At 40.0% G+C, this 18,813-nt stretch overlaps 1 protein-coding gene across 17 annotated transcripts in view; it reads left to right on the forward strand.

Moving 5' to 3' along the window:
- Nucleotides 1-18,813, forward strand: part of MCF2L (MCF.2 cell line derived transforming sequence like) — a 251,774-nt gene that overhangs the window by 97,069 nt on the left and 135,892 nt on the right. The window contains exon 1 of one of the 17 annotated variants that reach the window (XM_039531228.1): nt 14,859-14,998. The exons of the other annotated variants lie outside the window; for them this stretch is intronic. The gene's annotated coding sequence lies outside the window, so the exon portion shown is untranslated. Of the gene's footprint in view, nt 1-14,858; nt 14,999-18,813 lie in introns of those variants that run through there. 17 annotated transcript variants of the gene reach the window in all.

The raw sequence follows: 18,813 nt of genomic DNA on the forward strand, positions 1-18,813 counted from the left end.
CTCTCCCATCTCCGTGGCAAGCATCCCCTGCACACTGACCTGCCTCAACCCCGATATGGGTGACTTCCTCAAGTGGTGCCAGGGGTAGATCAGTCTCCATGGCCCATGCAGTGTGTTTTCTGAGTCTGGCAATAATGGAAAGCATGGTAGCAAGTTTGTGATGGGGAGCTGGAATGGAGAACCTCAAAACCGCTCTCATATAGGGGCCCCCAAACATCCACTGGATGGGAACAACCATCAGTCTCTAATAAATTTTGCATATATTCAAGCTGACCTACTGGTGAAAGACCATAGCTCAGTAGCAAGGCCTCCAAGCCACTTATTTATTAGTTTATTGATGACGATTGATACAGCAGTGGTGCTTAGAGGCTTCAGCCCTATTGTGCTATGCACTGTATAAACACGCAATGAAGGCAGCCTGTGCCCTGACAAGCTTACAGTGAAAGTAAATAAATGCTAACTTAAGGTATAAATAAGCACTATTGTAATACAAGTATTTATTAACAATAGTAATATATTACCTATATTAAAATAACACTACGTTTGCAAAGACAACCACTTAAAAATTAGGAAAGGCCAGAATTTAAGATTGCCCTTTCTGTCTGTGCATATTCATTATACTAGTATTTAATTACATGATTCCTTTTTCTTTCCATCCCTTTGTGGATTGTAAACAGAATTTGGATCCAGGACCTTCAGGCCCACAATACAGACCTCTGCCACTTGAGCTCAAGGAGTATAACCAGTTGATAGCAACAGAAAGCTGTTATAGTCTCTACTTAAACAGGCCACTAGATGGAGATGTGACACATGCTTTGCCAGTAGGTTACACAGGTATTTGCTAGACAGCAATAGAACGTTGGAAATGGACTGTGGCCTAATGTTTGCAAACGGAATAGCCAAATACTTAGATTTGGCAGATTATTTCGGAAAGGCAGCGTGCTTCAGATTTGGGTCTGCCAGATCAGAAATCTGGGTTCTATTACCAGCTCTGCTAGAAGTGCCAGAACCGTGCTACCTTACATGTAAAATAGTGGGACAGTATAGATAACCTTGCTCGATAAGGGTTGGGAAGTGTACAAGAAACATTGACAGCTGTCAATGTACAAAATGAGACCTGAAGACGAGCTCTGTGTTGCTTACAATCTTGTCTCTTTCACAAACAAGTTGGTCTAACAAAAGATATTACCTCACCCACCTTGTCACTTGAACTCATGGTCACCTGACTTCAGTGCATCTTCTGCAAGAGTACAGGGTATTTTGTGGGTCTCGCTTGCAGACTACCAGCATATGCTCATTCCTGTCAATGCTTAAAATAGTAAACAAAACCCAAAATATTTTCCTGAAACAAGTACTAAGACTTCAAGGCTTAAGTCTACTGCCAAATGTCAGATGTTGAGTATATCTACAGTAGGTAAATATCTAGGGTGGAGGTAGAGAATATTATGATTAAAGAGAGAATTGCAAGAAGCAGTGGAATCACTGGAGGAAAATGTTTGAGTAGTCATCTTGTCCCTCCTCTTGCATTTACGGAACAAAGTCCAATCAATAATAAAACTTTGTGCATAGCAGGATAGTGTGATCTGAGCATAAGAAGGGAAAAGTGGAGGTTTTTTCCCTTTATGATTTTGCATCATCATAGAGATGAATGATGTAAGAATTTCTATAGCTGAAATGAAGAGCTATTATTTTTTCTCCGAGTGGTGTTCTTGGTTGGATTCTCTGGCTCAGGGTAAGTCATCTTAACTTTAAAATAAGTCCCTGCTCTTGTAACAGTAAATGTACAGGTTTCAGAGTGGTACAATCTGTTTAGTAGAGCTGTTTGATGTATGTGTCCTGTGTGTGTTGCAGGAAGAATTTTGAGGTAAACAGCATGGTTTATAGAAGCCATAAAAATACATGTTCAAACAGTCCTTCCTATAGATTTTTCTAGTTCATTCTTTGAATCTTGAAAACACATCTATTTATAGAATGCATTGTTTGAGGAATCTAGACAGCTTATGGTACTGATCAGAGCTTTAAAAATCCACTCTTCTAGGAAGAGTAGGGACCCTTCCTGGGCAAGTACCATCAAATTCTGCAGGATCTAAACTTTTTCGTTTAAAAAAAAAAAAAACACACCCACACACACAGTTTCTAACACTTGTATTTGGAAAAGACTGGTTAGGTTTCACTGTTGCTATTTAGATTCGTGTGGGCAGCAGTAACCCTAACAAGAATCGCAGCTTGAGAAAGCTGAGCAACTGCAGAGGTAGGAGGAATTGGAACTAATCTCTGACGGGGGCGGGGGGGACCAAAAATAAAGGCTGCAGGAGAGGTAGACCCCTGGCCCCAACCACCCACCCATCTCTGTGGTAGGAGTGGGGGACACTCCTACAGCCCCGTCTCCTGGTGATTTGAGTGTGAAGGTCTTCACGTTTATCAGACCTATTAGCCAAAGGCTTCTGTAAAATATGGACACCCCCCTCCCACCCTGAGCAAGGTCCAGGGACAGCACCCTGATAGAATCCCTCCCTTTCTCAATAGCTGTGAGAAGAGCTGGTGATTTCTTAACTGAGCATTGCTCTTGGACAGTGGAAGATATCTGGACTGGAGGATGTCTTCCCTGTCAATATGAGATTATTAGTGTTTGCTAATGTCCAAGCTGTGAATGGATGTGTGGATTGGTGTGAGGGTAAGCATGTGATGGGAAGGGAGATGTGATGGGGTAAATTTTATTAAAGAGAAGCATAGCGAGAGATGTGAGGACACCAATTTTCTATTTAGTTATATATAACATTCTTTTAATGTAGATTGTAATTCTTAAAGTCAAACACTCTGAAGTCAGGAAATGGTAGAGTTTTGATCAATAATATGCTTCAGTTGGACACAATGTATAGTTAACTATTTTACTCATTTTAGTTGATGAGGCATGACTTTGGGGAGGCATGGGGTCGTAGACTTTGTCCTCGGGCTGATGCGTGTCAAGCCCTGGGGCTGCTTTCCTCATCTCTAGGTCACCAGTAGCGAGAAAAAAAGTTGTTGCCATTTGGGAACTGAGTGTTTACGTAAAATGATGCATCGATCTCAGTCAAGTTCTTAGGAAGTGGATACATAAAACCAGCACCACAACTGGCATCCTTCTGGCAGCTTGGAGGGCTGCCCAGGGTACTGAAAATTTAGGGGCTGGAATCTGAGTGTTTGAGTATTTATCTCTAGTTACTCAACTTTTGTCTTGCCAAGGCACTTCTTGACAAATAACCAGCCTTGATTGGAATTTTTTTCCACTGCTGACGATTCTGTTAAAATTATATGATTCATATACTCCTGTAATATCCTTTTCTTAATCGGCGAGTAAATTCCAGTTTGAATGGAGAGTTTATAAACTATTTCAGAAAAGTTAAAAGATCTCTAGGTGAACTATGCAAAAGAGATGTCGTACAATATATGGTAAGTGACTGGGATTGATTTAACACATTATCAGTAGAAACAAGGACTGACCCTACTTATTTGGAACTGAAGACATTTAAGAGGTTTGTTGTATATAAACAGTTACTATGTGAAACTTAATTTCAACTCACAATTAAAATGTTCTTTTACTATAATAGTTATGGTGTTTCATTAATTATTCACAGTGTGGTTTAACTATTCCAAGAGTTTGTAAAATGGTTTGATATTGTCTTTTAAATAATAGAAATCCAGCTTTTAGTGCTGTAGCATTGTGTGAGATGTCTAAGTCATGTAACTGTTTTGCAAAGCGTGTATGGCATTTTTTTGTAATTAAGTTGTAACCATTGAAATACTAACCTATGAGGCTGCCATTTCGATCCAGTCTGATGATGATCCATCCAAGAAAACAGATGGATTCAGTGGAGTGCTAGGTCTGATGTTGCTTGTTCACTGAAACTTCTTTACAGTGATGGCTTAATATAATAAGCTGTCATCTAAATGTTTTACTATAGGAAAGTGAAATCAGTTGCCATTTCCAGTGAGAGTTTTCTCTATAGTATAATGTTGAAATGAGGAAGCAGAAATTCATTGTGACCTGTATCTGCATTTGATGCATCAGGCCTTTTCTTTCTTTATTTTTTAAAAAAAGCCCACAACTAAACACTTTTTAAAACACATTATTTAAAATTAACATTTAACTTAAAATATTTGCTTTTACTACAAACATTTTGAAAATGTTTTGTTCACTTTTCAAATGCAAAATCACACTATATTTATATCTGGGTTTGTCCTGAAATTCTTGAAATTGAAGATAGACACATCCTGTTTGATGAATCTGGATTACTGCACTTTTAAATTCTCATCCTAATGAATGGCAATAATGTACAGTGTCTAAGCTGATATAAGTAATAGGAAATTAGCTTCTTGTACATTTAGTTACTGAAAAAAAATAGCCTGTATTAGGAAGGGAAATGGAATTGCAGAAAATGACACTTCAGTATCACTCTTATTCAATTACAAGAGAGATGTTTAATTACTTTAGAATTTAGAGCAAAAGCCACTTGCCAGTAATCTTAGAACAGGGTTTTTGTTTTTTTTTCCTGTGTCACCAATAAGCGAAATCACTATTTACATTGTGGGCAGGGCTATTCCCAGACCTGGAGTATAATTTTACTGGTACTCTTTATCTCTTTCGTTGTTTTTACATATTTGCAATCTTTTGTGATTGTTGCAAGCTGTTTAAGTTATTCTCCCTATCTTAAAGCAGTGTTTGTGTGGTGGCCGTACCTACTTCCTCCTACTATATATACTTGTTATGCATAACAAAACCCCATGTGTTCATGAAATATGTTGTACAGATCTCAAAAGGTTCTCAGGTTCACTATACCCACTGGGCTGGAAACAGCAGTCTTTTTGGTGAGGTTTCTAAAATTTAAACTGGGCCAAATTACCACAAGAACAGCCTGTCTTCTATTTTAGTATTTCTACCTCTGTTCCAAGCCAAAATCAGGAAGTACAGAGCCACAAAACTTTCATCAATTTGTTTGGTTTTTATTAAATGGCATTTTTTTAAGTCCCTAAAAATATTATGCCTTGGACAATTGTGTATATATTATACACAACTTAAATTTCTTGCTGTCTGGTTTTTGGATTGGCTATGGCATGGAGGCTCCATTAGTCTTCTAGGCTGGTTAATTTTTTCTAAAAACAATAGGCAAAGGTCTGTTGTACATAGAGGGGTGTGTGTGTGTAGGAGCGGGGTTGTTTTGAGTTTGTTTTTTTAACATCTGTTACCAATAGTGTTGCCAACTTTCTAATGGCACAAAACCAAACACTCCTGCCCCGCCCCTTCTCCGAGGCCCCACCCCCCACTCACTGTGTCACTCACTCTACTCCAACCTACTCACTTGCTCATTTTCAGGGGGCTGGGCCAGGGGAGTTGGAATGCGGGAGGGGGTGAGGGCTCTAGGTGGGGGTGTGGGCTCTGGGGTGAGATCAGGGATGAGCTGTGGTTCCCGCCAGTGGGAACTGGTGTGCGGAGTGGGGGCGGTATGCGGGGTGGAGGCAGCACGCGGAGAATTCCTGGCCGCTCTTATGTCTAGGAGACAAGGGACATGTCGCCACTTCCGGGGAGCCACGTGGAGCCAGGTAGCGAGCCTGCCAGCCACACGCCAACCACACTTTAAACAGCCTGATCAGCAGTGCTGACTGGAGCTGCTAGCGTCCCTTTTCAACCGAATGTTCCAGTTGAAAACCAGATGTGACGGGTTGGACCCCCTATCTGGGATGCCATCTGATATATTGTGGTCCCACTGAGCCCACCAGTTCCACCAGCCTGGACTGCCTCACCCTGTCCTTGCTGTGCTAGGCCCTCAAGCCTTCTCTAGCACAAACACACAGGTAAAGCTATACCCAGTTACAGACAGACTGAAATCAGCTCTGTGAGGAAGGTTTCATCTTGGGGATTTACCCAGCACTCACGTGCACGCCACCTTTGGGGTGTAAACCCAGAATTATAGTGTCTTGCACAGCGCAAGCTCATAAAAATTGCCCCCCTCAATTTGGAGGGAGATACAGCTTTGTGCCCCCCCATATAAATTGTATAAACTGGCTTATAGAAAAAGACAAGTTTATTAAGTATAAAAGACAGATCCTAAGTGATTATAAGGGATAGCAAACAGATCAAAGCAGATTACTGAGTAAATAAAAGAAAATATGCAAACTAGGCTTAATACATTAAAGAAACGGGCTACAAATAGTAATTTCTCACCCTAAATGTTTTATGCAGGTTGCAGAGTTTCTTGAAAGTAAACTGCACTGCTTGCAGCTTAAATCTCCTGGTGTATACCCTTCACAGGCTGACCTTTCTCAGTCTGGGTCCCAGTCCTTCTCCCCAGATCTGTCTTAGGTGTTTCCAGCAGTTGTTCTGGGCAGGGATTCAGTGAAGAACCTGTGATGTGATTAACACATTCTCCAGCCTTAAATAGAATTTACATGTGGTGGGAATCTTTTGTTTCCCAGTCTGACTTCCCACCCCCCCCTTAATGGAAAAACACTGGAAGCCCAAGATGGGGGTCTCGTTCCAGGTGGCATGATCACTTGACCCTGTACTGTCAAAGCAGCAACCCAAGAAGCTTCTCAGGAAGATGGGAGATTAGTATCTTCAAAGTCTAATTGTTCTTCCTAATGGCTAATTAAGGCTAATTGCCTACTGTTTGGGCATTTCCCAGATGCGAACACTTTTGCAATTGATACAGAGCTTATATTCCTAACTTCAGATACAGCAATGATACATGCATACAAATAGGATAATCATATTTGGTAAATCATAACCTTTTCAGTGATGTCTCACAAGACCCATCTTGCATCAAATACAACTTAGTTATGCCATATTCATATCATAAACATATTTCCATTAAGAATATGGGTGTGATGTGACATCGGACACTTGGCAACCCTTGTTATCAACCTTTGGTCCCTTTGACCACACGGTTTTATTAACTTGTCTGCAGTCCTTAACTGGATGAATGCTGTTGCTTTTGTGCATTTCAGCTCTTTCCTTCTAGAGGGTAATTTTAGGCCAGTGATTATCTGCCTCCAGGAATCTTATATGGGGTTCTACAAAGTTTTTATTCTCCTCCTCCTCCTTTACAAGTGACTGTGAGATTGTTTTCTTTGATCTGAGGTGTCATCAGCATGCAGTGACATTCATCTCAGTCTAACTTTTTTAATCAGATGTGCATTTGTCTTTAATTTCCTAGTATTCGGCTGAGATTAGGAGTTGAAGGAAGGTAAAAGGACTGAACCTGAGTGCAGAGAAGATGGAAGTGATGGTAGGAAGGCAGTGTCTACACGGCACACTTTACAATGGCGTGGTTGTGTGCCGCCAAAGCCATACCATTGTAAGATGTGCTGTGTGTCCACTCTTTATCCCTGGGAGAGCACTCTCCTGGCGACAAAATAAAACCTCCTGCAATGAGGGGCAGTAGCTTCATCACTGGGAAAGCCTCTCCGACCAACAAAGCGCTATCAACACCGGTGCTTTTGATCACTAAAACTTTTGTCATTCAGGGGGTGTTATTTCACACCCTTGAGCGACAAAAGTGCCAGTTCAGTCATAGCCTAAGTTAGTAAAGGAGTCTGGGAAAGACTCTGGTTATGGCTGCCTGAGAAATCACCCCCTGAAGTCTCCACAACAGTTGAGAGACAGACAGACCATGGAAATAAATATCAGAGGACTGGTTGTTGGGCTTGTGCTCTGAAATGGGCATCAGATATTGGTCCAATACAGTCTGTTGACTGTTGCCCCTTTTTGACCCAAGCAGCTAGTCAAACTTCAGGGCCCAAAAGATGTTCCAGATGGAAGCAGAAATTAATGGAGTCTGGTATTTAATTTGATGCAATATTGTTTATTTACAAGGAATGTACAAAATCCTGCCCCTCCGAACACAGGCGGGACCAAGAACAAAAGAAGCAATTTCTCAGCTTACAGCCCAAGTCTCTTTAGCCAACACCAGACCCAAAAGCTCTTTCTAGCTTTTTCTGTGGTCACACCGTATTCACAAGCTGCTTCTTGGCTTTTTTGCCCCCACCTCCCTTTGTTCTTCTCTGTTCTTGGTTTCTGTGTGTTCAGTGTATGTACATGTGTGTGTGTGTGTGTGTGTGTGTGTGTGTGTGTGTGTGTGTGCGCACGCGCACACACACACACGTTCTGTATGTTCTGTGTGTATGCACACACCTCCACAAAAGCCTCTGTCCATTCAGTCCAAAACTCCTGGGTGCATTCACATAACCCTTTTGTCTTAGGTAGGGTCTTGTGATTAATTTATCCTTACCATTATGTTAATTGAAGGGTGAGTTCACACCTGTCAATCTCTGCAGGTTTTGACTTATCCCATAAATAAGGTTTCACCCAACTCATAACTCCTCTTTGAGCACAATGCATGATCCGTCACCTTTATTGATGTTGCCCTTTGTACTTTTAGATGAAAGTTGTAAATATTTTATTTTTATTAAAAATTGTCAGGGTCTTGTGTTCTGTGATTCTACAGCTGCAGAATTAGTCTGCAGATTCTTAGATTGCATGATAAAATAAATACATTTTCTCCTACGATTCCCCATTTTAGCAGAAAATCCAGCTAATGTGCTTACCTATCTTTGTTGGATCCAGGGGTGGATATTGGGAGGTGAGCAGCCAGCAGTGAGGCATCTGTCTTGCTGATAAGGATTTCTAGGGTATATAACTAAGAATTTGAGACTTCCCCAAATATTTCATCCTACAAGGAAGATGCATTTCTTCCCCAGTGCAGAAGTGTTAACCACCTCCTTTGTGCCAGAAACTCCAGGAAGACCAAAGCCCCAACTGTCTCCAACCAGCTGCCAAAATCTGCAGGTCCCTCTGCCCCAAACACCAACAACTTCTATACTGTGCTATTTATGCTTTAGGTCATAGCTAGACTATAAATTCGGTGGGTGCAGAGAATGTTTTTCTATACGTTTTTACAGCACCTAGCACACTAGGGCTCTGACTTTGAGGCCTTTGGGTTTTACCACAGTACAAAAAATATCCACCACATCCCTTAGTAAACTTATCTAATATTCATTGTTAAACATTTACACTTTCTTTTTATTTTTGAATTTGTCACTTCCACTTCCAGTGGTTGGAACTTGTTACGTTTTTTGTCTGCTAGATTAAAGAGCCCTTTAGTATTGGATACCTACTCCATTTGTAGGTATTTATAGGTACATGAGTGATGGAGTAACAAGAACATTATTCAAGTACTTCCAAGCAACTGGTAATAAATGTTAATATATTAACATTCCCAGTATCACATTTTATTTATACCACATTGGTTATATCTAATAATTCTTCTTTGCCCTTTTTGGTCCCCTACATTTTTTCTTCTTTGAAGTACATTCATTATTTTGGAAACAATGACATTTGTCATCGGCTTGCATCCGACGAAGTGGGTATTCACCCACGAAAGCTCATGCTGCAAAACGTCTGTTAGTCTATAAGGTGCCACAGGATTCTTTGCTACTTCTACAGAACCAGACTAACACGGCTACCCCTCTGATATTTGTATTTTAGCTTCCCCTCAGAAGGGAATTCACATACAGTAATATGGGGTTTAGGAGAAGGCCTAGCTTTTTTTGCAATTCCAGCAATTCATAAGCACACTTGGTACAGGGATAGGTACGTTGAACAAGCATCTGATGTTAAAATAAAATTGTAACAATAATATGTTTTGGAGACTCTTCTATATGAATTTAGCTTTAAATATTCTTTTAAATATACTTTGAAAATCTTTTTTTCACATGATAAAAACCACACTGCAAAGCTTTTTAATGCTTTGTGTATGTTTTAGAATAGATGGTTATTTCAAGATTGGAAAGTAAAATCCTGTAACATTATGTAAGCAAAATCTTAAGCTGTGTTTTCCCTTTAGAAATATAAAGTGATTTCTTACCTGAATCAGACTGGACATAAGAAGCACTTCAGATGCATGGGCTGACTAATGATAAAGGACATTGATCTATTTCATGCAAATAAAGTCAGTTCAACTAGATGAAATGTATATGTGTCTTGCTATGAAATCTTGTCATGCTTCACATTAGACAGTTTGTAGGCACAACAGAATGCCTTGTGGCAGAAAACCCGTCAGTTGGAAGAGAATTTAGATCTAGTCATCTTTGTTTAACTCAAGCAGTGAGACAGCACATTTTAGCTTACAAATAACCTAAGGGGTTGCCTTTTTTTTTTTCCTGATATGAATTATAAGGGTGACATTGTCATGCTGAAAACAATTGCTTGTTGCCATCAGAAAGGAGCTGGGCTGGTTTGGTCAACTTACACAATGCCTTAATACAGTACTGTAAGTCACTAATTTACTAGCTGAACTACTGGAATTTGTCTAAGATATTGGGGTTAAAACTCCATCTCCTGTGAACAGAGCTATGGAATCTTTAATATTCACAAGAGGTCAGAATCTTGGTTTTAAATCTTCTCCATCAGAAGCACCTCTGATAACAGAGTACCTATTCATGGCATTCTGGACAAGTGTGATGTAGAACTGACTCATAAAACAAGAACATTATTTGAATCACCAGTACTACTTCTACAGCATCTGGTGATATGTTTGGACGTTTAGGATTTTTTTTAAGACAGCAGTGGGGTCATGGAGGTGGCCCCTTTGTTAAAATTCTGCTACCAAATGGAAGGCAGGGTTTAGTGATTTTCTTGCCTAAAGTTCATCTGGTCTTTCTGGATAATACTAAAACATCTGTGCTGAAAATTACTTACCTTGGGGACATAAAAATGATTCTGAAAAGCAATGGATGTTGCTTTCTGGTATTGCAGAATGCATTAACTGGCAGATAACTTTGAAAATATTTCCCTGAGGAGGATACTCCTGAAATCCCCAACATGGCTTTCTGTTGTCTGCCCCCAGTTTCCAATTTCACAGGTTGAGCGCTGTACTTTACTATTAATATACTCAGCATATTTTTCAGGAGGCAAGAGCTATAAACATTTCCACTAAAGTGAATGCAATATAAACTTATGTTGCGTTGCCTCCCTCCTTGGTTATGAGTGTGTGCATTTTTCCCTATTTAAACAATCAGATTCCCCAATCCATCCCCCTCCCCATGTGAGCATACTCAGATTTTATGCACAGTATTTATCACAAGCTAAGAGAGTGAAGTTTGTGGGAGACCCTTGTTTAAATATTGATGGTACCCTACTGCTTTGAAGTGTCCTATACAAAAAGTGGCCATGGCCAATCCTGGTTAGTTTGAGGTTTTTTTGGCACAATTCCCCTCCACACTCCCAAAAACTGTATATTTGTTACTTTTTTATTTATTTTATTTACTTACTAGATTCAAATTATTTGTACCTAGGCTCCCTAGAACAAGAACTTCAAATACAGGCAGACATACTTTATAACATTTTGGTATTGCCACCAGCTAAGCAATTGGGGTAGACTTGTGATTTAAGGCAAATGAAGTAAAATGCATAAAACAAGAACAAAGCACACATGATTTACAGTTTGCCAGATTTTGGCGTACCTCAGGAGTACATTGACTAGGTTCTCTTCTTGGTTACTGGTGTAAATTTAGGATAATTCTATTGAAGGCTGTGACTTCAGTGGGGTTGTCCTAGATTTGAACTTGTTTAACTTGGATCAAAATCTCTGTTGCTTGGCATTTTAAGGTTCCAGTAGAAGTCTCAGCAGTTGGTTTTACATCCTCTCTTTTGGGGATCTGCCTGAAGATCAGGGTTCTGTAGTAGAATTGAATGCTGATATCCCTCATTACCTGCTAAATGATTATTCATCCGCTTGTGACTCTTTTTTTTTAAATTAGTCACAGCTGGGCTTTCTGAAGCCTAAAGATAGTTGTCGGGAAGTAGATGACAGATTCACACTTCTCTCTGGATAAGCTGAAGAGGGAACAACTATTTTTTTTCCCACTGCCTTCCCCTCAGGGACAGTAAGAGCTTCTACCTTCTTGAGCTGAGGAAGCACAAGAGACACAAGCTAAATTAATGAAGGCTTTCTCCACAGGAGGAGGAGTTCAGCGTGGACACAGGGCTACAGGAGAATATCTTCAGAATCTTAGAGGGGAAAGAATGGAATGCTCTTGGCCCCTCCCACATCCTCTTCCCCCAGTGCATGTTAAGAGCTCTGTTCTAGGGACTTCTTCATCAGAAACCCTGCAACTTGCCATACAGTTCCTTGGGAAATCACCTTCCCTGAGCTCCGAATAAGTCAAAAGCAGAAAAAACACTCTTGAAGAGACTACTCTGCCACCTTTTTCCTTTCCCAATGTTTCTCTGCTCTACTCTCTCAATGTCACACATTTTGGATCCTGGTTATGCTTTACAAATTAGATACATGCAACAGCAAGGAAATAAAGTGAGCTCAAGAGTGATGGTGGTAGTCAGGTGAACCAGACACTACTGAACATTTTCGAGGGTGGATTTTAGCCAATGACACTATACACCTTCTCTTGGATTTTCACTGTCTGTGAAGGAGAGACAGGACTTTAGTTATCAAGGTCATGTCTGAGGGATCCAGGCACAGAACTGGAAAGAGTTCAGTTTTACTTATCTTTGTTGAATTAAGAGCTTCCATATTGGAAGGCTGTATGCTAGTGCGAACACTGCCGTGTTTTGAACCCGTGGTTTCAAGGTTTCTTCCATAGATGGCAAAGCCATCCCTTTTGACTTCAACATAAACGTATTCAACCAAAGTAAACAAGCCTCAGCACCATGATGACCATCACCACTGATGGATAGAAAACAAGTCATCTATTCAACTAGGTTCTTTCTTTGGTATGCATCATCAAAGTAAAGGACAACCTTAATATTTTTTTTTCAGTTCTAGAGCAAGACTATAACTATACCACTACTCCAGTACCTCATCCCCGATTGGCTTACACAGTCTTTGTCTTACCACAGTAGAAGAAAGTGATTCAAATACATTGTAACTGATCAATGATGCACCCTATAAGTAAGTTTACATCTCTGAGAGCAGAGTTGTAGAAAACAGATTTTGCTGGTGCTGGGTGGAGTCCATGGAACTGAAAAACTTCTGTAAATGACTGGTTTCAGAGTGGTAGCCATGTTAGTTTGTATCAGCAAAAAGAACAGGAGTACTTGTGACACCTTAGAGACTAACAAATGTATTTGGGCATAAGCTTTCGTGGGCTAAAACCCACTTCATCGCATGCATGCAGTGGAAAATACAGTAGGAAGATGTGTGTATATATATATAGAGAGAGAGAGAGAGAGAGACACACACACACACACACACACACACAATATTCTAGACCTAAAAGTTGCAATTCTCCAACAAAAAACTTCAAAAACAGACTCCAACGAGAAACTGCAGAATTGGAATTAATTTGCAAACTGGACACCATTAACTTAGGCTTGAATAAAGACTTGGAGTGGATGGGTCATTACACAAAGTAAAAACTATTTCCCTATGCTAATTTTCCCCCTACTGTTACTCACACCTTCTTGTCAACTGTTGGAAATGGGCCATCCTGATTGTCACTACAAAAGTTTTTTCTCTCCTGCTGATAATAGCCCACCTTAATTGGATTAGTCTTGTTATAGTTGGTAGTGGCAACACCCATTTTTTTCATGTTCTGTGTGTGTGTGTAATCTTCCTACTGTATTTTCCACTGCATGCATCCGATGAAGTGAGTTTTAGCCCATGAAAGCTTATGCCTAAATAAATTGGTTAGTGTCTAAGGTGCCACAAGTACTTCTCGTTCTTTTTGTAAATGACTGGCGGTTCAGATGCAAATTCTGGTATAGGCAAGAAGATGCAGTATCTATTAGCGGATTATTTCTTTTACTTTTCTCCTAGCACACTCTAAAGAAATAAAAACTTTCTATAAATAGCAAAATAACTCTTCATAGAATTTAATTTTCCCTTTTAATTTTCATTTGAACCTGGGGGGGGGAAAAAAAGTAAGCACATTTGTCTGTTATCTTTCTGAGAGTCTGAAGCCCTGTGATAATGATCATGACACACATAAAATGGAAGAAAAATGTGGTAGTGGTGGGAAACAGAGGATAGAAATAAAATATCCCCCTTTTACTAGCACCAACAAAGCATGTTAGGTTTCTTTCAGTTTGTTTGGGGGGGGGGGGGAAACAGTGGGTGGGGAGCCAGAGGCAGGAAAAGATGAGTGCAAATGCTAAAATCTTTGCAGAGTAAACAAGAAGAAAAGAGGCAGAGGGGGGCATTTGACGGTTGTCCCGCACTCATATTAGTCACATGCTTATTGTCTCAAATGATGAGCATGTGTCCGAGCACATAGAATTCATTTTGTGACCTTTGACTCATCCTGATTGTGGCAGTCAAAAGTTTTTTTGCTTTGCATTATGGAGAAACACAGCAACACAAAACCAATTCATAGAATATCAGGGTTGGAAGGTACCTCAGGTCGTCATCTAATCCAACTCCCTGCTCAAAGCAGGACCAGTCCCCAGACAGATTTATGATTCAGTGGACTTTTTGTTGGTGCGGAGGGAGTATTCAATGTCTGAAAAAAGGCAAACTGCCAGTTTTGATTTATGTACAAAAAGTTTATTACAAATCTATGATCATGAGGTTAGGGGATTTTATGGTGGTTTGCCAAATCTTATTTCCTTCCTCCACCAACCCAACAGATTTGCGTTATATTTCCCTATTGGTAGTAAGTTTACACTAATTACTGCTTAGCTGGACAAGTTGAACTACAAGGATTTTGATGCATATGTGGGAATGTTGTGAAATTAAAGCTTTTGACTAACTAGACTGCTCTTCAGCTGACGTTCTGCCGTCTGAATCACAGCAAGAGTCCCGCCCACTCTGTCACACACAGTGTAAAAGTAAACAGTGTAACAGTGCAAATAGCAGTTCTTAAAGTGGTAAATGTTAGCTTGTGCTTCTGTGAAAAAGCTTTGTCTCCACACTTCTACCTTGGACTGGCCAGGAAACACCACAAGAAAACAAAGAAAAATGTCCTTTGTTTCAGGGTAATTACACGGACTGGCTGCTTTTTCAATCAGGTAAAGGTATATGCTTCCTGTTTGCCTCACGGAGAATAGGCGTGGGACACAGTGACAGCTGCTGTGTATCTTTTGTTATAATGTCCATAAACAATCCAAACGCTTTGCAGGTTTTTTGTATTTTAAACTGTATGCAGCGATCTATATTCATGGGATTTTATAGCTTATTCAAGTGGTTCTTTACAAAGACGGTGTCTATAAAGAAGAAGAGGGGTAAGTATTGTAGGTGATCTTGTTTTTATTTCTATAGTATAGCTGCCATGAGCAGCATCAGTTTGGTTTCTCCTTGTACTAAAGAAATATAGTAACTGAGATGCAAATTGTTTTCCAAAAGCAGAAAAAAGGATTTTAATTAGTTTGTTATACTGGGATTGTCCTTCCAGGGAAGAAACCTGAGCTTTGGCCTCAGAATCTGAAGAGTCCTCCTAAAATCTTCTGGAGGACAGAATTATCCGTGCTCATTTGCCGCTGCTTCCCCGCCCCGCGCTCCCTGGCAATACTGCTCCAAATGAGCCCTCCGCTGGCCTTTTGCTGATTCTGGGCTCCCTCCCCCTCGTGTGGGGACTGTGGAACCTACTGAAGCCCTGGAGAGGGAGGGCAGGGCAATGGGAGGAATTCAGACATGGCTTTTGAAAACGTTAGCTGGTGCATGGCGAGTTTTGGGGGACCATGTGGGGCTTGTGCTTCCCTTTTCACCCTTGTCTACTGCTGGACTGGTTAGGTGTGTGGTTCTGCCAGCCTCTAGGATTCCAAATCATGAGTCAGGTCCTAAAATTGTTGTTTGGCTTAGGAGAAAGAAATGTGGGGTTTTTTTATTTGCCTGCTGGTTTTTGAGCCTTTACTACTCACGTTTTCAAGCTTTTCTATGCAACTATGAGAGCTAGGAAACATAATCTTTTTATTTTTCTTCTGAGATTCAGCAGGAGATGGGCAATTAAGAAAAACTCCAGATAACATGAGTTTTGTGATTAATGTTGACAACACAGCAGTGACAGTGGTGGGGAATCTTGGACTCTGGGTGCAGGGTTGAGTGGCCTCAGAGCAGGTCCACAGTTGAAAGGAAGCTCCCTGTTCTGGATGTGACTAGCATACCATGGGCAAGGAGCCTAATAAGGCTGGAGAGCTCTGGTGGGGCCCACTACCCACTAAGCCCCAGACTCAGAATTTGGCCCATGATCCCCATCGTACAGATTGCCAGGTAACCGAGGCAGGGAAGTTAATAGGCTGATTTTTCAGGTCCTTTTACCTCCTGACTACATAGTTATTGTGTAAACGCTGTGAAGGGTGTAATTTTGCATCCCAAGGAAGGCTCCGTTAGTGAAAGGCTTGTTTCTGATTGATTTGGTTCATTAAAGTGCGGGGGAGGGTGGGTGGAGAGAGGGGAGCTGCAGTTCCTCTGTTTTAACAGATCTGTGTTTTTTACTATTGTTCATGTCAAATAATATGTACATAAATATTTTTGAGATCAACACATCTTATTAACCCTCTTACAAAAACAAAACAGGTCAACTGTACTTTCTATCTTAGGTTCCCTCCTGTTACCGTTCTGACCTAAGACCTTTCTCTCTCCCATTTCAGTTTCCATTCAACTTTCTTTCCAGTGCAGATCCATATCAAAGCCAAATCTTTTTCTGGTCCCTTTCAATGGCTCCCAACCTGTTGCCACTGTAATCAAGGATACCATCTGTCTCCATTTCATTTGAACTTCTGGCTCCCACTTAAGACATTTGGTGAACCTGCTTCCATCCAGACCTGCCTCCCTCTCATGAAAGTATCCAGTTCCTGCTATCACTTCTTCTCCTGCTCCTTTATGTTAAATGATCCATAGAATCCCACAAGTCTGGCATCCTCTATACTTGGGCGAGAGATGCATGACAGAAGGATGTTGAGTGTAGTAGTGGAGGAAGAATATTTGCTTGATGATGATCTCAAAGGAGTTTGGGCTTGAATCAAAATATTCAAAGGGAAGAGAAGATTTGGATAACCAACTCAGCTTTTGTATGCTTAATCATACTGAACCTGTGAACCTATTAAGCTTCACACATCACTGCTGATAATTTCAGCACAGCCCTAGGAGTCTTCTCATGTGATTTCTTCCACTGGAGTTTCAATGGCCACCTTTGGTAGTAAACATTTCCTTGTGCTGTTGTTCATAACCATGAAACATCACCCCTCGTAGTACAATATATGGACCAAATTAAATTAGATGTGATAAAGGTCTATTTTGCTGCTGGGATGAAATAACTGTGACCAAATGTCACTTGATAACATAACATATACAACCAAATGTTGCATGATAAATTTGGCATGAAGAAATGTTCCATTCTGCGAACTCTTTGCAGCCTCACCTCTTAAGTGGAAAATCCCACAGTGAAAATCCTGCAGCAAGTAGAGGTAGATCTAGGCCTAATTGTGTATTTTTCTAGGCTTAAATACTTAATAACCTGTTCAGTGGGGGACATAAATAGGATCCTTTGATTCTCTTGATTTTAAATTTTAAGCATTTTTTCCTATCTGAAAATTAGAAATGGATTTGGAAATGTACTTAATGAATCTTGAACCAACTATACCTTTTATATCATAAAAGCTAGAGACTGCTTGTGCTTTATTTTGTAGGGGAGGGCCTAGTGGTGCAGCATAATCCCTGAAGGTGGCTTTCTTCTTCTGTGAACCTGGAACAGGGAAGTACAGTCTCTAAAATAGTGTCTTGCCTCATTCTTTAATTATCTGTTAGCAATGATAGAGTTTATGCCTTCTCTTGAGAAACACCGTTTTTAGTGCTCTAATAATTTGCAAGGACTTTTTGTTTTTATCCAGAAAAGTATCAATTAACAGTCAAAATATGATGCTTAGTAGCTTCCCCTGCAATGGTAGCATGTCTCATCAGTGGGGTCTAGATTATTGCAGGATTCACCCTATTATTTTAACAGTGATCTTTATATTGTGAAATGTTGAAATAAGTATTGATAATATCAGCACCATCATTCTCAAAGGCGTAGTGTTATCACTCAAAGATAGATTTTTCCCCTCCATAGTTTTATCAAAATTTCTGACTGAATTAAAACTAGGTACAACAAGCAACACTTTCAAACTTCGATGCAGTGAAGGACTTTATTTAGATGTTTCGCTTTAAACAACCAAGTTTGAAAATTGTTGTTGCGGTGTCAGGGTGTGGTAAACAGCTCACACGGGTTAGCAGATAATTATTTCGACATTGGACTTGTATGTAAAAACTGATTTTCTTAAAGTGCTTTGGGATCCCTTGTAAACCATATAAAATAAATGCAAATTATTGCTTAGTGGTATGAAAGAATAAATACTTTTTTTAGTTTTCATTCTTTTAAATACCATCACAGAATATTTAAAATGTTTTAAAACCCCTATTAATTTTGTCCTTTTAAATCAACCATTGCATTCAATTACAGTTTGCAAGAGGTGGCACACTAAATCTTTTCATCACTTTAAGAATCAACTCTATTATATCTCCTCCTGAGACATTCATTGTCAGGAAGGTGTGCCAGAATGTATTTTGCTCATTTTTATACAATCTGACAAGTTTACAATATACTTCCTCAGTGTATTCTATAAATGACTCTGTGGACATATGATGTGTCATGTCAAATCAGGCAATTTAACTAATCATTTTTTTTTAACAGGCGCCTTCTTCTGTGTACCCATTGTGGGAAGAAACACATCTTTAACTGTAACATTTTAATATTCAAGTTTCATTAATATTAAGGCCCACATTCTGCAAACAAACACGCTTAACTTTACTCACATAAATAGTCTCGTTGACTTCAATGAGACCACTCACC

This window comes from Mauremys reevesii, linkage group 1 (assembly GCF_016161935.1).
Source record: "Mauremys reevesii isolate NIE-2019 linkage group 1, ASM1616193v1, whole genome shotgun sequence".
In the NCBI taxonomy this organism is placed as follows: Eukaryota; Metazoa; Chordata; order Testudines; family Geoemydidae; genus Mauremys; species Mauremys reevesii.